The 17,777-nt window shown below is 38.5% G+C and overlaps 1 protein-coding gene and 1 long non-coding RNA gene across 5 annotated transcripts in view; one reads left to right on the forward strand and one right to left on the reverse strand.

Annotated features, from left to right (window-relative positions):
* Nucleotides 1–17,777, reverse strand: part of STX11 (syntaxin 11) — a 56,046-nt gene that overhangs the window by 35,710 nt on the left and 2,559 nt on the right. The window contains exon 1 of one of the 2 annotated variants that reach the window (XM_027850734.1): nucleotides 8,825–8,907. The exons of the other annotated variant lie outside the window; for it this stretch is intronic. The gene's annotated coding sequence lies outside the window, so the exon portion shown is untranslated. Of the gene's footprint in view, nucleotides 1–8,824; nucleotides 8,908–17,777 lie in introns of those variants that run through there. 2 annotated transcript variants of the gene reach the window in all.
* The window catches only part of LOC114034907, a 62,244-nt gene continuing 53,671 nt past the window's right edge, over nucleotides 9,205–17,777 (forward strand). For all 3 annotated transcript variants that reach the window (XR_003568155.1, XR_003568154.1, XR_003568156.1), the window contains exons 1-2: nucleotides 9,205–9,295; nucleotides 9,406–9,602. This is a non-coding gene — a long non-coding RNA (uncharacterized LOC114034907). The remainder of the gene's footprint in view (nucleotides 9,296–9,405; nucleotides 9,603–17,777) is intronic.

A 17,777-nucleotide genomic window follows, 5' to 3' on the forward strand; every position in this document is an offset into this window, starting at 1 on the left:
GAAGTGGATAAAATGAAAATAAGACTGAAAAGGTAGGCAGAAGCTCTATTGTGGAAGATTTTAAATGCCAGGTGAAGGATTTTGTATTTTATCCTAGAGAATATTAGGAATCACTGAAGGAGGGAATTATACAGAAGCAATTTTTAATAGGAGAAAGTGGAGAGATAAATCTAGAGGTTGGAACACTGAACAGGGAGGGCAGGCCTGGGCATGATAACCTCAGTAAGAGACTTTTGACAATCAAAGGGTAATAGGAGGACTTTGTCTAATTGGAAATTTTCTCTAAGGTCAGCCTTGATTCAGAAGCCTAATTTCAGACCAGCCTAGTTTATTTAACTACTAAACAAAACTAAGAAAGAGTGATAAGTTCTTTTAAAATTTTAAATCTAAGAAAGTATAGAAAAAAATGGAGCAAGCTCATCCCTTATGATTAAAATATACATGTGCATATATGCATATATCATTATACAAATATGATATAGCTATATAAATATGTATAAACATATATACATCTGTGTGTGTGTGTGTATCTACTGATCAGATGTCTAAATAAGCATGTTGGATCCAACTCTTGGTGACTCCATTTAGATTTTTCCCTGCCAACGATGCTGGAGCGGTTTGCCATTCCCTTCTCCCAGCTCATTTTACAGATGAGGAAATTGAGGCAAACAGAGTAAAGTGACTTGCCCAGGGTCACACAGCTAGTAAGTGTCTGAGGCTAAATTTGAACTCAGGTCTTCCTGACTCCAGGCCCATGCCATCTAGATGCTTCTCCATACTCTCATGGTAATATATCCAGCATTTATAAACCACAATTTTTCCATGATTTACAAATAAGTAAATATACTTTTCATATATATGCATATATATATATCAAATGTACATATGGATACTCGTCAGATATATATATTCTTGTTATATAATTTTATATATTCAAAGTGTTTGAGCATTGTAACATACATTGTAACAACAGTAAACATAGAGAAAGAATATGATTGTAGTAGAGAATCCATTGAATGAATCATGTAAATTGATTCTGAAAAAAATCATCAAGAAAATAAAAATCCAACTTGGAGAATTAATAGGAAAATTTCAATAGAATTTTTGGACATGTATATGGGTACACACATATTCCTTTTTAGGAATATGCCTGTATGTGTATACGTATATCTGCACATAGATATTCCTTTTCATATATTAGCTAGTCAGAAAAGAAGGCTGAAGGGCATGGTAATCATTCTTAATTCTTCCTTCTGAAAACAGAAAATTTCAATAAATTGTGGCATCATAATAGCTAGCAGTAGCTAGCATACATAGAATGCTTTCAGATTCACACAGTGCTTTACTAATTGTATCTCATCTGAGCCTTACAATAATCCTGGGATGTAGGTGCTTATTATCTCTATTTTATAGATGAGGAAACTGAAGCAGAAAAAGGTTGTCACTTGCCTAGCATCACACACCTAGTAAGTTTTTGAGTCTGGACGGACACACATATGTATATATGTATGTGTTTATATGTGTGTATATATAAGTATATATATCAGACATAGAAACTTTTCCTAATGCTGATCTAATAATGGAATGGCCCTGAAACCTCCACTTTGCTTCGTATTTCTGTAATGTAGTAATCATGAAATATTGTATATTATAATTAGCTGTATTTGTATCATCTCCCTGGAGAGTGTGGACCATATCTCGTCTAAACTCTGTATTATCTGAAATGCAAATACATTTCCCCACACACATCAGGTACTTAATTTTATTGATGAATGAATCTCCTTCCCCTAAGAAATTAAAAAAACCCCAAAATTATCAATGCTACAGATAGAAGGCTAGATCATAGGATCTAAAGCTGGAAGATCCTTAGAGATAATTTAGTTCAAACTTCTCATTTTGTAGATGAGTACAAAAGAAGTTTTGAAAAGTTATGTGCCCAAGGAAATAAAGTTAGTAAGTAGCAGAGCTAGGATTTTAAATCATCTCATTTGACTTCCAGTTTAGTACCTTACCTACTATATCGTACTTCAAGATGATTTATATATGACTATTCATTGAGAAATTCTTGATTCTGAACTGTGTTAGTATTCTAAGTCCATCAAACCCTGCCCCTCCAAACTACTGCAATTCCTTTCTAAGAAAAACTTACCATCTATTCTACCTATGAAGATTGCATATATTCTTTCTACTTCTGAATGTTTGGTCTTGTTTACAAATGAAGCTACCTACCTCAACCCCTTAAAGTTGAATGTAAATATAAACAATTCACTTCTATCAGTCAAAACTAGGGTAAGGACAATGAAGATTTGACCCAGTACAATGAATTCAGAGGGTTCCTAACAAAGAAAGTACTTCCTTTCCTTCCTGTTGCACTGCCAAGGCAGTAGTGGTGGTGGTTTTATCCCAGCATTACTTCCTCCTCCTTTCAGCATCCCTTCACCACTATATTTCCAAATGCTTGAAGGGCACTCCCCAACCCATGCATCCCCTTTCTTGGCACAGAAATCACTAGTTATGGCTTTCCTCTTTGCTCTTCTCTATTTCTTTCTCTTTCTCTCCTCTGTACCGCTATAGAAGCCAGTAAGTCAGCATTTCATAGTTATGTCAAGCCTCAGAAGAGTTTCCTCTCTTTTTTCCTAGAAGGATTAATGATTACCAGGATAAGAAACTTCCTTCCCTTAGGTAATCTAGCCTTCATAATTCTTCCACATAAAAAAAATAGAAGGTCTCAAACTAGAAACTCAGCCTCAATAACCATTCCCTCTTCATATTTAGACAATTCAATCCAATTCCACAAATGTAGATTGATCATCTACCATATACAACAGGACAGAGCTCAAACACTGGCCTGCTTGACACAATATTCTGAAGGGGATAGCTCAGGGTGAAGGGAAATACAAAATGCTGATTCAGCAGGTCTGCAAATTGCTTCACGTTCTTTTATGTTTAATTCTCAACTTTCCACCAGAGTATACAACAGCTTTTGAACTGAGTTTAACAGTAAGCTTTTCTGTTTAAGCTTTTCTGTCAATTTGTGTTGGTGAAAGCATTTTACATTAAATATTTCTTTTGTGGAAGAAAACAAATACCTGTTTCATACCTGTTTTCCAGTTACATTGAATATTCTGCTCCTAACTTTGGGGAGATTCTAAACAGGAGCCAAACCTCAACTTTAAGTAATTTTCTCCTGGGTTGCCAGTGTGGAGGTGTTATAAGCCAAAAAGTGTGAGAAAAAGAGGTTAACCCCTATCATTAGAGGCCAGGCTTTTCCAGGACTGAACCTAGTTACTGCATGTAAAGATCCACTAAGAAGGGCTTTTGAGTGGAGAGGGAGATGGTGTAGTACCCCAGCTCAAGGACCCAACAATAACTATTAATTATTAGATAAGTAAATATAAAATATATAGAGCAAATCACTTAACCTCTTGGTACTCTAGGCAACTCCCAGACAAAATATATGTAGAGAAAAAAAAAAGTGATTACCTAGTTGGGAGAGAGACTAACAGCTGGAATTATAATAGCTAATATTTATATAGCACTTTATAATAGTTAATATTCATGTAATACTTTATGAGGCAGTTAGGTGGCGCAATAGAATACCAGTCCTGGAATCAGGAAAACTCATCTTTCTGAGTTCAAATCTGTCCCCAGACACTTACTAGCTGTGTAACTGTGAGCAAGTCACCCCCATTTGCCTCAGTTTCCTCAACTGTAAAATGAGTTGGAGAAGGAAATGACAAACCACTCTAGTATTTTTGCCAAGAAAACCCCAAAAGGGGTCACGAAGAGTTGGACACAGCTAAAAAATGACTAAACAACAACAAATGTAGCACTTTAAGGTTTGTCAAGTTTTATATGTGTGTGTATACACACATACATATATACACATGCCTATACATATATGTATATATACACATTCATATACACATATGTGCATACACACTAAGCTTTGAAAGGTGCTAGTGATTCTAAAAGGTAGAGATGAGGATAGAATATAGTTTAGTTATGGGGGACAGTATGTGCCCAGAGACAGGAAGTGAAACGTCACCTATGTGGGACAGCAAGTAGGTCAATTCAGCTGGACTATAGAGTGTTTGTGCAAAGGGGAGGAATGTGTAATAAAGCTTGAGAAGTCAGCTGCAGCCAACTTGTGAAGGGCTTTAAATGCTAACCACAGGTGTTTGTATTTGATCCCTAACAAAATAGGGAGCCACTGGAATTTTTTGCAACAGGAGAGTGATGCACAAGTGAGTTGCAGTTGCCACATTTTATGATGGATGTCAACAAATTGAAATACATCCAGAGGAGGGAGATCAAGATGGTAAGAGAACAGAGAAACATGTCATATGAAAATGATTAGAAGAAAGTAGGGCTATTTGGCTTGGAAAAGAGGAGACTGAGGGGAGACACGATATAGCTGTTTCAAATATTCAGAAGGTGCCATGTGAAAAGAGACCAACAGGTAGAAGTTGTAGGGAGGCAGATTTTGGCTCAATGTAAGAATGACTTTTCTAACAATTAGCATGGTCTAAAAGTGGCTTAACAACTGCACAGTCACTTATTGGAGATGATGTAGAAAGGACTCATACATCAGAGAGTGGTTAGATAGATCAGGGGTTCTTAACCTGGGATAGACTTCTGGGGATCTGTGAACTGTCTGGGAATACACACACACACACATTTACTTTCCTTTGTAATCTTAACTATATTTTGTGTATTTGAAGACATTAGCTAGGTGGCACAGTAGATAGAGTGCTGGACCTGGAGTCAGGAAGACCTGGAGTCAGGAAGACCTGAATTCAAATGTGGCCTTAGGCAAACTTAGGCAAGTCACTTCACCCTGTTTGCCTCAGTTTCCTCATCTGTAAAATGAGCTGGAGAAGAAAGACAAACCACTCCAGTATCTTTGCCAAGAAAATTCCAAATGGGATCATGAAGAATCGGCCACAACTGAAATGACTGAATGACAAAACAAGAAGACATTCTGAGAGGGGATTTGTAGGCTTCATCAGACTGCCAAAAGGGACAGACATACCAAAAAATTTAAGAACCCCTGGACTAGATGATATTTCAAGTCTGTTCCAACTCTGAGATTCTATGGTCTATCATTTTATCATTTTGAATTCCTCCGCCTGCCTGCTTCCCCAAAGGCTCTTGACAGTTGTACACAACAGATTAGCAGCAAAACACAGGAGTCTAAGTATATGACTACCACACAAAGAAGGTATAAGATTTGTAATAAAATCTAAGGGGTTACTTCTATCGTAGGTTATATGGCAACCTATACAGATGGGCCAGGAAAGAAGAGTATCACTTCATTCCATAAAAACTTGGGAAGATTGAGGATAACCAACCCAGATGAAAAAGTCTACCAATAAATCAAGATCAAATTTAAATCAAGAAACTGAGTCGCCTAACATTTGACCAAAATAACTTAACCAAGATTAATTACATAAAAACTAGGGTAAAGTTTTCTCTGTCTCCTTCCCCATATACTCCAACCACCAATCACATGGAGTAAAATGATGCTTCAGCAACTAGGAGGCTATATACTCAATTTTAGTCACAGGATAGATGTGTAGCAGAAGCAACATTTTGAAGGTACCAACTGCATGTATATGTTAAGGAAGGGAAAGGGGGAATTAGTTGTATAGGGTGGAGATACGCTATGGAGAAAGTGTTTTTGTGAAGGTACATCCATGATTTTGCCATTGACGGGGAAGGGGAAGAGAAAGGGAAAAGTGAATAATGGAATGTGTTTGAGTATATATATAAAACAAAGACTATATAAAACTATGTTTGATTCATAATGGAAATGAAGTTGGAGGATTTTTTTTTTTTGAGATCATCAAGACAGGATGCGTGCCACTGATAACTGCTAAAAGCATATAAAGATGGAAAATTCAGTTAGCAAGAACATATAACAAGACAACTAGCAAATCAACAGTGTGTTGGCTAATGCAATTAATCAGTAACCATTTATTAAATGCCTACTATGCCACAGGGACAGTCCTATATAATGGGGATAAAAATACAAAAAAAAATGAAATAGTCCCATCTCTTGAGGAGCTTACATTCTATCAGAGGAATATCTGTCTGTCTGTCTATCTATCTATCTACCTTTCTATCTATATCTCAGTATATACAGAATAAATGCAAGAAGAGTTAAAGACAGGGCAGTTTGGGAGAGAATGGACTAGCTGCTGGGGGAAAGGGGAATCAAGAAAGGCTTCCCATATAAAGCAGTGCTTGAGCAGCCTCCTGAAGGACATGAGGGATTCTATGAAGTAGAAATAAGGAGGAAGTACATTCCAGGCATGAGGGATGGCTGGCACAAAGGCAGAGGAATAAGAGTTGAAATGTGAGGTGTGAGAAACAGAGAGAAGGCCAGGTCAGCAAGATCATAAAATGCAGGAAGGAGAGTGATATATGTTGAGGCTGGAAAGATAGGTTGTGAAAGGTTTTCAAAGCCAAACAAGATTTTGTTTGATCCTGGAGTCAATAGAGAATGTGGAGAAATCTATCATCCTTTAGTATCAATTTGAATGTTTGTACTTCTAAGCATTTTAGTGGTTTCCATTTTAACAATAAATTGTAATGTTAGCCAATTAGAACATACATTCAAAATAAGTTAGGACCAGATGAATGAATGAATGAATGGATTCATTCATTCATAAATTTAACAATAATTAATTTCCTATTATGTTTATATTTCTATACTAGATACTGAGGAAGATACAAAGATAACTATGTTCTATCCCTGACTTTCAGGAAGCCACCTCAGCATAGTGTGGCATAAAAATCACTATGCCATTCATGTATTATTACTTTCTTAAAATAGCAATGTAATTTGAAGTAAGCATTATTCCCTAGCTTCCTTAGAGAATTGATTTTAAAATAAAAAATAATATGAATCTGGATAATTAAAAATCTTTGAAGGTCCTTACTCTTCAGATGAAAGTCTTAACTGTCATGAAAATGAGGCTTACTTAAAAGAAAAGTCCGTGTGACTTTACCACCATTGTCAAAGATATTTCCACCCTAACCACCTTTCTATATATCTGAGCATTGACCTAGACCAGGGGTGGGGAACCTTCAGCCTTAAGGCCACATGTGGCCTTCTAGGTCCTTGGGTGAGACCTTTTGACTGAGTACAAGTTTTACAGAACAAATCCTTTTATGAAGGGGAGTTACTCTGTGAAGTTTGGATTCAATCAAAGGGTGGCACTTGAAGACCCAGAGGGCCACGTGTAGTCTTCAGGCTGCAGGTTCCCCACCCCTGACCTAGACCATTCCATCTGCCAGTTCTGTGCTAAATTGAGTCATATTACCATAGTTCCTCCACTGATTCCAGCTTCCTTCTTTCAGAAATACTCTTTCTTTCCTTCTCCCACTTTTGGTGATGAGTGTCTGCCTGTAGTTTTCTTCCAGAATTTTACTATTCAACTGCAATGAGGGTTTCAGGGTGCTAAAATGTGAAAGCTGTGGATTTAAGTATTTCAATGCAAAGTTCCTGTTCCTGAAATTGTCCCTTGGCTCAGGTACCAGTTACGTACAGTGGTGGTGAAGGCCCACAGTACTGTGGATGGCCAAATAGAGAGACACTTTAGAAACCACTTCCTAAAGATTAGCACCATCTGAAAGGATATATTAGCATTGTCTAAAAGAAAAGAAAATAATGAAATAAGGGAAAAATGGATTTTCTTTTGGGTATGTGTGTGACAGAGCTTACAATTATTTAATACGTATCTTAGTTCAATCTAAAAGTACCAACAGATACTTTCCAAAGGAAATGGAAGCCTGAATTGTCACTTTCTATATACGACTCATCCCACATTTAAAAAACATGTAACATACCTGTAGTCTTATTTCGAAACACACATACAAAGCATGTCTGATTTTTCAAAAGTTCATTAGCAAAACCTATATAATTAAACAGCACAGTGACTCATTTTAAGAAGCCAATGTGAAATAACAACTCCTCCCAGGACTGAGAAACAGCAAAACAACTACACAAGTGCTTAAGAATCACAGGAAGTAAAGCAGATATTTACTTATTCCAGGAGAGTTTGGAAGAGTTAGTGTGTATGTTTGTATGTGTGTGTGTTGGGGAGGAGTCCTCCAGAAAGTATGCACTTGTCTCAACCCTGGCACCACAAACTTATCTCCTCCATTCCTCAAAAAGCCTTGTGAAGGAGCCGCTTCAAGGCCACAACAGTTTCCTGTTAACTTCCTGTCCCATTGTCACTCTCTGTCAAGACAGGGCAAGTCATGGGAAAGATAGATAGCCTGATAGAAAGTTCAAGAAATAATCAATGGAGTGGAACCTTCACATAAATTCTCAGAAAGTTTAGTCTCCCAAATGTGTTAAAGCAAATTTGAAATAACTTTATAAATGAAGCATTTAAGTGGGATGTTATTAGAATAGCCTATTAAGAAGTTAAGTCTAGACTGAGTCATTTTATGTGGCCTTTTAATAAAGGCAAGAGCAGCACAAGCCCTCCCTTTTCCATTACCTCAGAAGTGTCTGTTGAAATTAACGCATCCTGAAATCCCAAAAAGGTTCCTTCTGCATAGAATAGAGTCAAGCTGGAAGAATACTATATTTTACCAGAAAAGAGATCAGGTTGCTAAAAGTGTTTTTTCTCTTGCGGTCCAAGTCATCCAATGGATGGGCATCTTCCCTCCTCCCAAATTCCTAAGTAATTCCCAGTGATCACCTCTCTCCAGAAACCCACCAGTTCTGAGAGCTTTCGCTTTCTTGTCCTGTGGGGTACGTATTATCAGGGAGAAAGAGCAGTATGGGGGGGGGGGGGAAACTAACCGAGAACTGAAATCGCTGCCCTTTTCGCTCTGTCTTCTCAGGCGCCGCTCCAAGTTGGGTGCAGTGGGCGAGAGGGAAACCTGTTGCCTAGAAAGTGCTCCTCCGGCTGCGCTCTTGGGACCTTGGCACTTCTGGGCTCGTCAGGCCCCCTGCCGGACCAGTGACTGGCTCCACGCGAGGTGCCACAGCTTCCCGCGCTACACTGTCCTGAGGGTCACTGGAGAGGACTAGGTGGAGCGCGCTTGCTAGAATGGGAAGGAAGGTGGCGTCTCTACAGCCCCACTAATGACAAGAAGCCGATCCCGGGCTAGTTTCTCCTCCACTTCCTTCCTATCTTTTTTCTTTCTTTCTTTTTTTTGGCGGGGGGCTTCCCACTCACCCCCCAGATCAGCAACTTAGCCTCCAGTTGAAGAGGAGGAAAAGAGAAGGACCCCACAATGATCCTATTCCCACTGAGTCCTCTGCAAATAGGTGAGAGGAGAGAGGATGGCAGACTAGACGGTCGGGAGGAGGACCGAGTGTGACGAGGGCGGTGGAGGAGGCGTGTTTCTGTGGGTATCTGAGCGATGGTTTCCTTTCAGCACGCCCCGGCTCCTCTAGGGGTTGGTGGAGGCACGGTGGACTTTCCCAGGCCTCGTGGAATCTCCGCGGCGCGGAGTGAGTGTTGGGCGTCCAGCTCATTTCCCAGCAGCCAAAAAACCCACAGAGGTGCGAGTAGCCGCCGAGTGGATGGTGACAGCAAAGAGCCAGCCCCTAGCAGGGACCTGCAGAGGGCACGGTGAGTTTGTTGTTTGCTCCAGGCTACGCCTGGCTGGGGTCTTAGGTGAGTTGTCCAGCCATGTACTCAAGAATACCGAACTGCAGCCTAGTCTTTAAGAAGAGTGCTTTCTTGCTCCTGGCTGTCCCTGCATCTCCTGGCCCAAGAAATTATCTGGTCTTTATACTTCTTCGGCCTCTACAATGTTAGTCACTTCACCCAAAGACATGTTAATTTCATAGGCACAGAGCCGTGGGCTGGTAAATATTTAACAACTGGATGTCTGGGGGAAAAGGTTCGCAAGACACACTTTTAAGTTTAACACGTATTATTAACATTTCCATCTCTTTCTTAAATCTAGCGTTTGCTGATTTCTGAGGTGTAAACGCTCACAATGAAAATTTAACAATTGACTCTTGTAGTCTCCACGGCACCCCTGCTTGAGATATCTTTAAAGTATCTTTCAGCTCTATCTCTAGGATCCTTTGATCTAGTCCAACATCCTTTATTTTACAGATGAAAAAAAAAAAGTGGGATCTAGAGATTTTGAACTCTGTTACTGTTATTGGGGAAGGGAGAGGAGAAAAGAGGAAGACAGGGAGGAGAAGAACAGAAGGGAGGTGAGGAGAGGAGAGATGCTTAGACCTCTACTCTCTAGCAAAATATGGCCTTTTCATATGCACCATTTTTGCTCTTTAGAACTTTTAATTTCTGTATTAACATTCAATTAAATCAACACATGTCCCTCATTTTGTCCCAGTGTGTGCTGTATCCAAGGTGGTTTGCCCTCCTCCATCCCTAGACAGAGTCTGACTAAAAGGTTAACCATCCTTAAGTCTTCCTCTACCTCTGAGCTTGATTATTAAGTTCCTCTTTGGATATGAAACCTGCTATATGCTTAGTATATAGACCAACAGAGCAGACATTCTCTTGTCCTGGTATATCCAGGTAAAATAAAGACAAAAGAGAAAATGACTCAAGAAGAGTCTAAAATCCATTCCAGAAGCAATGGGCAATTTTTAATAGCTAAAAATGGTAATAGATAATATTTACATTGCCTTTTAAGAAATGCAAAGTGACTTACATATGATTTCATTTGCACCTTAGAACAACACTGTGAGGTAAATTCTATCATTATCTCCACTTTACAGATGAGGGAACTGAAACTGAGAACAAGTTAAGTGACTTGCTCTAGGTCACACAGCTAATAAGTGTCTTAAGAGGGATACAAACTCAGGTTCCCCAAACTCAAAGTACAATGCTCTGTCTATTACACACCCAACTGTCTAAATGATTTGTGTTGTTGTATAATAGCAAAAGAAAGGTGAAATCACTTTATTTCTCCACTAAATGCAATGCATTTTATTTTGGTATAAAATTGCTTGTTTAAGCCCTTCTTTTCCATCTACACTAAAATATATTTGGCCCACACCATTTATTGAGAACAACAACTCTCTCACTGGGCTACTGACAATCAGCAAAGTAAAACAAGATCGATATACTTCTCTGGAGCCCAATTTCCTCATCTACAAAATGGGGACTTTATACACTATATATCCAAGGTCCCTTTTCAGCTCTTAATATTGTATGACTCAATCAATTTTAACACAAAAAAAGATGCTTTTTAACTTTTAAAAATTAAAAAAGTTAATTTAAAAATATTCCCCTTCTCAGTATTTCACATTGGTTTCGTTTGACCCTCTGGACACAAAATTCCGGGCTAACTTCATGGGACTTTATCCTACCTAACTGCTTATTTGCAGATATACATCTTCCTACATCCTCAGCTCTAATCAAGCAAATCTAATTAGATTGTAAACTCCTTCAGGGCAGGGACTGTTTATTTATTTATTTATTTATTTATGTATTTATTATATTCCCAGCAAACTGAGCACAATGCCTGACACATAGTAGGTGCTTAATAAATGTTTGTTGGATTGGATTGGAAATATTCCATTTATCATTCACTTAAAATCTGCCACCCTTAAATCTTTTTATAGGATATCCTTTTTGTATAAAGCTTTCCTTCTCTCGTCCTTGGAGATATTAATCAATTAGTCAATCAACAAGCATTTAATTAAAGAAGGAAACAAACATTTATCAAGTGCTTAATATGTACCGGGCACTGTACTAAAAAAGCTTTTCAAATATAATCCTATTTGAACCTCACAACAACTCTGAGAATGTAGGTGCTATTATTATACCCTTTTTATAGCTGAGGAAACTGAAGCAGAGAAAGGTTAAGTAGCTTTCCTATGGTCACAGAGTTAGTATGTGTCTGAGGCCTGATTTGAACTCATGTAGTGCTCCATGCACTGTGCCTCCTCCCTGCCTTAAGCACTTACTACAATATATGCCAGCCACTGTACTAGGCTCTGAGGATTAAAAAGGCAAAAATGAAACTATTTTAGCCCTTAGGAAACTGAAATTTTATCAGGGGAAATAACAGTTACACATGTAAAAATATAGACAATACCCTATACAAGGTAATTTCAGGGGAGGAGACATGAAGTCTTTGTCAACAAAGTCTTCATGTAAAAGGTGGCCCTTGAAGAAGCTTTTAACGAAAATTCCAAAAAGCAGAGGTAAAACGGGAGCCCATTCTAGGCACAGGGACAGCTCGTGCAAAGGCAGAGAAATGAGAGGTGGAATGTCTTGTGTAAGGCACAGCAAGGCCAATTTGGCTGGACCAAGAAGTGTGTGAAGGGGAGCAATTTATAATAAGCCTGGAAATGTAGGTTGGAAGCAGGCTGAAGGATTTTAATTTGATTCTAGATAGAATAGGGAGCTACGGTAGTTTAATGAGCAAGGCTTTACATGGTCATTCAGACCTGTGCTTAGGAACATCATTTTGGCAGCTGTGTGGAGCTGGATGGATTAGAGAGGGGAGAGTCTTGAGGCAGAAAGACCAATTAGGAGGCTGTTATAAAAATAACCCAGGCAGATGATGACTAGGGGGTAGTCATGCAAGAGGAGAGAAGGGGATAAATGCAAGAGATGTGGAGGTATGAGCCATAAGACTTGGCAATTGATTGGAAAAGTGGGATATGGGCAAGTAAGGAGTCTGCTGGCTTTTTCAGAGCTAGATGCAAGTTTGTAAGTTTTGCTTATGACTAACTTATCTCATAATATTCATGTAGGTCTTAAAAACACTTACTGATCATTGGGCATACAACTAAAAAAAACTAGGAAAAGAACAAATTAAAAATCCTTAATTAAACACCAAATTATAAATATTGAAAACCAAAGGAAAAATTAAGAAAATTGAAATTAAGAAAACTATTGAACTAATAAATAAAACTAAGAGCTGGTTTTATGAAAAAAAAAAACCCAACGAAATGGATAAACCTTTGGCTAATTTAATTTAAAAAAAAGAAAGAAGAAAACCAAATTACTAGTATCAAGAATGAAAAGGGTGAAGCTACCACCAAGGAAGAGGAAATTAAAACAATAATTAGGAACTACTTTGTCCAACTGTATGCCAACAAATCTGACAATCTTAGTGAAATGCATACATATTTACAAAAATATAAATTGCCCAGATTAACAGAAGAGGAAGTAAAATACTTAAATAACCCCATCTCAGAAAAAGAAATTGAACAAGCCATTGATGAACTCCCTAGGAAAAAATCTCCAGGGCCAGATGGATTTACATTCGAATTCTATCAAACATTTAAAGAACAATTAATTCCAATACCATATACACTATTTGGGAAAACAGGTGAAGAAGGAGTCTTACCAAATTCTTTTTATGATACAAATATGGTGATGCTACCCAAACTAGGAAGAGTCAAAACAGAGAAAGAAAATTATATACCAATTTCTCTAATGAATATAGATGCAAAATTTTAAACAAAATATTAGCAAAAACACTTACTGATCAAGAAACATACTCAGTCAACTCTAGGGCCTTTCACTTCCAGGATCAAAGATAAAATCTTCTGTTTGGCTTTCAAAGGCCTTTATAACCTGTCCCCCACCCCCATCCTTTCTAGTCTTCTTACATCTTACATCACACCATATACTTTGCCATCCAGTGACACTGGTATTCTTGGTGTTGCTAGCATAAGACATTTCACCACCCAACTCTGGGCATTTTTGTTGGCTATCTCCCAATGGCTAAAATGACCTCCTTTTTCATGTCTGCTTCCTGACTTCCCTAGTTTCCTTCAAGTCCCAGTTAAATTCCACCTTCTGCAAGAAGTCTTTCCCCCTTAATTTCAGTGCCTGTCCTCTGTTGATTAGTTTCTATTTATCTTGTATGTAACTTGTCTGTACATAATTTGCTTGTTGTCCCCTGCATTAGACTGTGAGCTCCTGGAGAGCAGGTACTGTCTTTTGCCCTTTCTTTGTATTTCTTGCACTTAGCACCGAGCCTGGCAAATAGTAGGTGCTTAATAAATGTATTCACTGATTCATAATGAGAAAAATACATCAATTCCATTGATTTTTAGTGATAGCATTCATTTGCTTGTTCATGGAATAAACTTTTATTAAGTGCCTACTGTGTACAGAGTAGTGTGTTTGGTGCTGAAGGCTAACAAAGTACCACCTGGACCTGAAGTAAGGAAGACTTACTGGCTATGTGTACCTGGCTAAGTGACTCAGCCTCTCTAATCTGCATTTTCCAAATCTTAAAATGGGAATGATAATCATATCTAATTTACAGGGCTATTAGGAAGAGCAAATGAAATCAACGGAAAGTGCTTTGTAAACATTAAAGCACCAAATAAATGTAAACTATTGTTATTACATGTGACTAATTCCTACTCTTTACTCTCCCATCAGAGCTATTACGAGGAATTCTGCCATCTAGAGCAGATTCAGTTGAATCAGGGTGTGGAAGAGGGAAGGAGGTATTTGGTATGACCACACCCATTCCTGTGTATGGTTTAAAGTGTCCTAAAGAACGCAGCCTTGAGAGTTTGGGATGTTGTGGAACTAGGAGGTCAAGGTGTTTGAAAGGGGTGTGGACTGAGGTGGAGAAAACAAGTACTAACTATATTGAGGAAGAAGAATGACCTGCTCCATAGTTGGCAGTAACAAGGATATGGGCAGGACAGAATGAGTGTTACTATCACTCAGCAACGTTCTTCCCTCGGGTCTACATTTCTCTTTCTCTTCTACATTTTCTTTCTCCCATAAGTTTTGTCCTTCCCTTTGCTATAAAGACACTATAACTTTCCACCATTCTTACAATGTTATCACGTACTGCCTTGAACTGTAGTCTATTGTGTAAGCAGTGGGAACTGGTTGCTAAAATAGACTGTGGAATCCTTTTCCCTGGAAAGCTTTAAAGATGAAAGATAGATTTGTGTATGGAACAGTTTAAATTTAGGCCTGTTTTGACACAAGAAGGTATGGAATAGACTGGTCCTGTGATTGCATGTGTTAGGAGGAACTCTCTGTTTGAGGAAACTACTTCTATCTGTTGCAGGTAGCCACATTCTCTTCAGGTTGTAATCTTAGAGAGTTGCCTAGAGTACTTAGAAGTTAAGTGACTTGCCCAAGGACATACAAGCCAGTATGTGTCAGATGCATGGCTGGAATCCTTGGCTTTGTGGTGGGCTCTCCTTCAGAACACCATGTTGTATCTAGACACAATGAACTATGGTGATCTTATAGAGCATTAGACTTGGAGTTAGGAAGACCTGAGTTCAAATCTTGCCTCAGATACTTATTAGCTATGTGACCCTGGGCAAGTCACTTTCACCCTGTTTGCCTCAGTTTCCTCATCCATAAAATGAACTGGAGAAGGAAATGGCAAACCACTCCAGTACCTTTGCCAAGAAAACCACAAATTGGGGTCATAAAGAGTCAGGACTGAAACAACTGAACAACAACAAAAACAACAATATACACTAGGGATCTTAGAGCTATTAATTTCCTATTCCTTCTAATCATCACCGAGCCGATCCTTGAAGCATCATCACCACCAGACCTATACCTGAAACCTTTCCAGTAGAGTAGAACCTTCCAGAGCTTACACTTTACTGATAACAATCTGAAGAGCCCAGAGTCACATTTTCACTTTGATGAGGAATCAGAGTAGGACTTTATGGCTGTTGTCTGAGGACCAGCATAGTTAAGTTGTGTAGGGACTTAATCAGATTATTCACAGGATGATGAATTCTTTGGCCACAACAACTGTTAAAGTTGTGGAGAATTTGTAATCTGAGGTAGAAGGAACAACGGTCCTCAATTAAATCACAGAACAGGAAATTATTTTATGACCTTTTCCTGCTATTCATTAACATAGGTGGCATCCCTAATTTTGATGTTTTTCTGTTCTCAAGCCCCAGTGCTTTAAGAATGAACACGATTTTAAGTATGTTAAAATAATGAAAAATAAGGACACAATGGAGTAAATGAGAGGATGCTCTAAACCTAAAGTATTCTCCCTCCTTTTTGATTGAATGTTTTCTTCTGATTTGTACAAGAGACATAGTAAAAAGTCACCAGGCCCATTCTATGGTCTATCACAATGAACAGTTGGGACTTATTCCTCTATCAACTTTAGCTTCTCTCCTGGTAACAGATGGATGGCATCCTTGATTTCAACTTTTTCCAAATATTGTAAGAAGTAACTATTTGTCTGCACAATATTTGATCATCCATTTTAATTCACTGAACAAATACTTATTGAGCACTCAAGATGTGTGAGGCCCACTTCTGCTTACGATTCAGATAAAAAACAACCAGAGGACCTGACAGCCTGTGATTGGTATCTCACAGGATCATTAATTTGAGGTTAGTATCGTTAAACAAGTGTCCACACCAGGACCAGCACTCAGGTGTCTTGAGTCTAAATCTGATGTCCCAACTAGGTGTGTAATACAGGCCTCTAGGTAGCACAGTAAATAGAGCACTGGGCCTGGAATTAGGAAGACTCAACTTCCTGAGTTCAAATCTGGCCTCCCACACTTATTAGCTGTGTGACCCGGGCAATTTACTCAACCCTGTTTGCCTCAATTTCCTCATCTATAAATGAGCTGGAGAAGGAAATGGCAAATCACTCTATTTATTCTTTTTTTAATTTAAATATTCATTTACTTTGAATTCCAAATTCTTTCCCCCGTGTCCTGTTCCTTAACCTATCCATTGAAAAGACAAGCAATATGATACACATTATACATATGAAATCACAAAAAAATAGTGATTTAGAGCATTTTCATGTGACTATTGACAGCTTTAATTTCTTCTTCTGAAAACTGCCTTTTCATATCCTTGAGATATGACCATTTTTCAGTTGGGGAATGGCTGTTATTTTTCATGAACTTGACTCAGTTCCTGATATGATTAAGAAATGAGACCTTTATCAGAGAAACTTGCTATAATTTCCCCCCATTTTTCTGCTTTCCTTTTTTTTTGAAAACCACTCTATTCTTTACCAAGAAAACCCCAAGTCTGAAGTGTCAGACAAGACTTTGCTTTGCAAACAGTTTACTCCTAATTGTCCTCTGAGGTAAGTATCGAATATGATTGTCCCCATTTCACAATGCGTAAGGGTTTATTGTTCTGTCTTTACACGTAGACTTCTGATGATTCCCTAGTTGGCTGATTCCCTTTGACTGATCTTTGCCCTTGAGGTTGTCCCTCTGTGCCCCCCCGAAGCAAGTGTATGACATGAAGCTTCTGGAAGGCAGCCCCAGGAAAGGGGTGTGAAATTCCATAGTAGAAAGCAGACTGGGCCAACAACAGGGTGGGACCAATATGGCAGCAGGTACTCCACAAGGGGAGGGAGAGAACAGAAACCATAGCCCTACCCACTGTCACTGGAGAAGTAGCACCAGTTATCTTGTGTTAATTTGGCTCTGACTCCCAGAACCTAATATAGAGTTACAGGTATTAAATACATGTTTCTTCAAGACTCTGTCTACATGAACATGCTTTTTACAACTTTTGCTTCAATTCAGAAAAAATTGTTAGTGTCAGAGATAAATTCATCTCTTTACATACTATCTCTATCAAAATTGTTACGTGTAGGAATTTAAAAAAAAGAGAATTTAAGAAGGAATTGAATATCAATTATTCCTGTAGTTCTTGAGGATTTAAAAGTAAGTGACACAATAGATGGAGTTCTGGGCATAGACATAGGAAGACCTGAGTTCAAATCTTGCCTCCGATATGTACTAGTTTTGTGATGCTTGGGCAACTTACTTAACCTCTCTCAGCCTCAGTTTCTTCAACTGTAAA

Source organism: Vombatus ursinus, unplaced genomic scaffold (assembly GCF_900497805.2).
Source record: "Vombatus ursinus unplaced genomic scaffold, bare-nosed wombat genome assembly UNPS02009132.1, whole genome shotgun sequence".
Lineage (NCBI taxonomy): Eukaryota > Metazoa > Chordata > Mammalia > Diprotodontia > Vombatidae > Vombatus > Vombatus ursinus.